This window comes from Sycon ciliatum, chromosome 8 (genome assembly GCF_964019385.1).
Source record: "Sycon ciliatum chromosome 8, ocSycCili1.1, whole genome shotgun sequence".
Classification (NCBI taxonomy): Eukaryota; Metazoa; Porifera; class Calcarea; order Leucosolenida; family Sycettidae; genus Sycon; species Sycon ciliatum.
Window position 1 is genome coordinate 2,120,837 of NC_088650.1, and position 4,669 is coordinate 2,125,505.

The 4,669-nt window shown below is 44.4% G+C and overlaps 1 long non-coding RNA gene across 1 annotated transcript; it reads left to right on the top strand.

Annotated features, from left to right (window-relative positions):
• Window positions 1-516: 516 nt before the first annotated feature.
• Window positions 517-4,466, top strand: LOC135823321 (uncharacterized). The gene is made up of 4 exons (XR_010554664.1): window positions 517-796; window positions 1,533-1,655; window positions 2,661-2,761; window positions 4,038-4,466. It is a non-coding gene; the product is annotated as an uncharacterized LOC135823321 (long non-coding RNA).
• Window positions 4,467-4,669: the final 203 nt, after the last annotated feature.

A 4,669-nucleotide genomic window follows, 5' to 3' on the forward strand; every position in this document is an offset into this window, starting at 1 on the left:
GGCGTAGACTGTAGTGGTACCGAATACTACCGATTCCCTGGAATGGAGTCAGCGAATCACTGGTTCATTCATTGACACATCTATGATCTAGATCCTGTCAAAGTTGTCACGGCAATGACATCATGTGTGCGACGAAAACTAATTCAGTTTTTCACATTTTTTTCTTTGAATGAATGAAATTAATATTTTATGACCGGCTGGAAGTGTGTTGGTCAGTGCATCCAAGACATGATCGAGGCAAACGTCAGGTCGTTGAATGTCATGCAGTATCATCAGTGAATATTGTGGCAAATGTCACACATTCTGACCCTACATCATCTTGGCAATAAGTTAGTGGACAACAACGCATACTGCGGTGTAAACATTTGGTCCTTTCCTTCTTCTAAGTAATTCTATTCTAATCTTGTCTTCAGATCAGACTGGCAAAGAGCCATGCTTCTCTCACCACCATCATCTATACTTTACGCACGTGGCCTAGTAGATGCATGGCTGATGATACTCACATAGCTGACTGGTAACTGTACATCAGTTAGTGTCTGGTGCATAGGCGAACACTCATCGACGACTTGGCTGGTATTGTGACGTAGGTTTCGTGCCTCCAGGACTCATTGCTCACTGTGCAGTCGATGCGCCAGAGCGAAAAAAGCCCTTTTTATTATCCCGGTCAGCTCATTTTGTACAGAGGTGAAGATGACGATTCCGTGAAGAAGTAATGGCTGACGTTGTCGAACATTCAGACCCACTGGAGGCGTTCCACAGCCTGGAGCCTGCCGATAAGGAATTCGATGCGACTTGAGTAAGTACTAAGGTGATCCGTAATATTTTTGGGGTCAGCTATTGAGCCATTGAGAAGTTTCGTGTTGTCGTTTTCTTACACACGGTACAGTGGTAGAACTGATTTCCTCCCTCCTTTGGTATTTAGCCAGTAATGGACTCCATCATATCTTACACAATATCCGAGATAGCAGAAAGATAGTCCCAACCAACCTGTGTAAAGATCTGGTCATGTCTATGTCCAGACCTACTGCTAACTCAAATGGCACGAAATGAAAGAATTGTTTTGTGATACGTAAAATCCACGAAAGTGATATTTCATCACACCTAAGGTTCAAAATATCCCAGGTTACAATAGTTTCTCGCCCATATAGCAGCAGATGGATTGTGTTCCCGGTATATCACCATTTTCAGTGGAAGCATTGTGTTCCACGTCTATACATGCTCATTGAAACTCAGGCAAATGTGTTTATTTGTGTATTTCAGGTCAAAATTCGTAGTGCATTCCATGTTTCTAGCATATACGCCATAATTCCAGTAAACAATAACACGCACGCATCACCTGTGTGCACATTGACTCAATCTTGGTCCAATTCGTTGCTGGTTTCTTGCTTTTCAGTCTCCTCAAATGAAACAACCTTTTGCTTACTGGAAATGTCGCATTCTTCCCTGGCGGAGGTGTTGTTGAAAGTGTGGCATTTTAGCCCTGGCCTGCATAACAGATTTGCCTTTTGCACTCGCATTGTATGATCCTGCAGCCGGACTTGCACCCACAGCCTTTTGTCAGGCCTGTGACAGGCTGTCTGACTGCTGCAAGATGTTTGTCAGAGCCCCACACCATGACTAGGTCATTGGTTCTTTACAATCCCTACCTTGAAGAGGTGGGTAGTTGATAGTAGAATTTGTTGCTTAAATTGAGCGATAATCAGAGGCAACAATTCCAGTGTAGCTGATTTCACTTGTAGGTTTTACGGCACCGCCATCCATGGACTCTTGGTACTACTTCATACTGAAGTTTCACTGTGTGTGGAACCCGCCTGTCTGTGTTAGTGTTTTCCTTTGATGTCTCTTCGTCTCAGTTTCTTCCTCAGTGCTTGTTGTGATTGGCATGTGGCAGCCAAATGGCCATGGAACTTCAACTGTGGTACTTGCATCAATTGGGCTAGTGTGACCAGTGGTAGGCCTTGACAGATTATGCTAATATTTTCGTGAAATTATGCTTTTCGCATTGCTGAAAAAATTGCAGAATTATGCTATTTTTATGCTAAAAGTTATCATATTATGCCGCATTATGCTCACATATGCTGCTAATGTACAATGTACATGTAATGGTTCTGTGCAAAATAACAGGGGAATTTTTTTGTAGAGGGCGTTGCACTGTATTTTATATTAGCAAAAGTTCAACGGGGTCAACGCACCGTCCGACCTAGCTACGACCGTCACTGATTGTAGTGGACTGGACATGTTCTCAAGGGAGTCGTAAACCTACGACTTCCTGGTGCATCTACTTGAACTTGTACTTGCAGAACATGTACAACTGTATGGAATTTGATGCGAACAGGCGGATTATTCCAATTTTATGCGATTCGTATGCAATTTGCCTCGAATTATGCGATTATTCGATTTTGGTAGGAATTATGCGAAAAATTATGCTAGCATTATCTGTCAAGGCCTAACCAGTGGATAGTAGTTGATTTACATGTTGGACTGGTGTGCCACGTAGCCTTTTGCTGGCAGCCTGGCACTACATGTGTTGCCAGGGTACCTCTTTGTCGATTTTGTCCACAGACACCACGCTCACACTCGGCATGTATACATGGAGCTGCAGGTCTTGAATGCCCTTCCCTTTTGCTATGTTCACCATTGTCATTCTGTATGTATTGTAGGTGCTATGGCCAGCCGTTACTCCCCGTTGAGAAAAGATCCCTGCAAGTGTACTTGACTGGCTGTATGCGTCTAATACGTCTGCAAGCACCAACTGAAGTGGGTGAGTGCGAACTGGATGACTTACTGTAATGTCGTGTATGAAAGCCAGGTGTATTTCTGTAGAAGCCGGTGTGGTGGCTAGGCCTCTATTTACATTATGTTGCATTATGTTTGTAGTCAAACCAAACTTTTTATGGTTGCCGATGCAAAATCCACATTATTGTGCTAATTGCATATCTTGAAACTCAGGCTTGTGTTCAGAACAGGCTTCTGCATAAGACAGGCCTTTATAGAAAGCAGTGGAGTAAGTGAAGGACTGTTTATACAACTTGTAGACACCACAGGTACTACAGGTATGTGTGTGAAGCTTCATTCCAGGGGAGAAAGCGAGAGCGAGGTGGAATTGTCACCATCCAGTATTGTCCACCCTCATGACCATAGCTTGGGGTGGATAGTCCTGTCCCCAGGGAAAATCGCGGAACAAATTTGCGGTGTAATTTGCGGGTAAATATGGCATAATTTGCGGTGAATTTGCGGTAAATATGCGGTGAATATTATTGATATGCGGCAAGTTTGCAGTTAATATGAGGCAATTTACCGGGGAGCCGGTCATGTGCCATGTGTATGCTAGGGAGCACGCACCCTACACGTAGACTCTCTACTTGATGTCAACGGCTCACAACGGTCAACCGAACAGTGCACTGTGTGTACGTGTAGCGCAACAAAAAAGTTCAAAAACGCGGGAAAATCGTGGAAAACGCGGTCTTTTAAAACATCGCAAAAAAGCGGGAAAAAACGCGGCCGCGGAATCGCGATTTTCCCCGGGGACAGATTGTCTGACAAACAGATGATAAGTCCTTTATTCTTAGTTTCTCGGTACTCTCCTCCACTGTACATTGGCCTGCTGTAGGTCAATTTGGTGGATAACTTTGACAGCTGTGTCCATGGACTTGCCCTTTACTACATCGTGTTTTGGGGTTGCATTCGTCCTCCATGGTTGTGTGTAGGCACCTGGACAGAGCCCGGTGCAGAGCTTGGGTGGTACCCAACCGGCTCACATGAGCATGATGCCACTGTGACCTTTCTTAGCTTTGGAGTATGCAGTAGGAATGTGTGCCACTAGTCCCTCCTCCATCAGGGACAGTAGAGTTAGTTGGTAATGCTTGTAGCGGGAATGTTATGTGTCAGGTATTCCTCAAAGTAATAATATATTTATGCCATTTTAGCAAATAATGTTGCTCCATTGTGTAACAGTTTGTCTGCTACTAATTATACTCCGTCAAGCATTTCATCTTCTGCATGGTATTGTACTGCTTTGTCTGGTTTATTGCTGCCAGGTGCTGCGCAATGTCAACGATCGATGCACGTAATCATTACCCACAGCACTGAGTGGTGTCGGTCAGTGGTGTAACTACCTTCCTCAACAATCACCAGCTGCTGGCTTGTGACAGCTTCGCCGAAAATTAGTCGGTCTCTCTCATTCCGCTATCCCTTTGTCGACTCTGAGGAGATGCTCGACAAGCACATAATTTGGTACTTCCCGTACAGCCTAGTATTTGCAGTATTTGCTTCCTACACCAGCCACAGTGCTTTTCTTCCCGCGTTCTTTTTTCCGCCGGATGGTTTGGGATTATCTTTTGTGTTAAATTCTTTCGTTTTCTGTTACATCCTTTTCCTGTTCTTGTGTGTTAACGTTTCAGTGGAATGGTGCAATGCATTTCCAACCAATGCAGTCATTCTGGTCTAAAGTCTAAATTGGATTGAACTATACAGGTTTCCAATGTGTATGGCATATTACTGATGTAGTCTCAGTCATGATATTGAGGACACATGGGTGGGTAAACCGCTTACAGGGCGGTTCTCATCGGCAGCAGCAGGTACACTGGGACCCACGTGGAGATTGTGGGTGGTGTCCAACTAAAGCTTTCGTGCTTTGGCCTATGCCAAGGGCATGATACGTACCATGTGC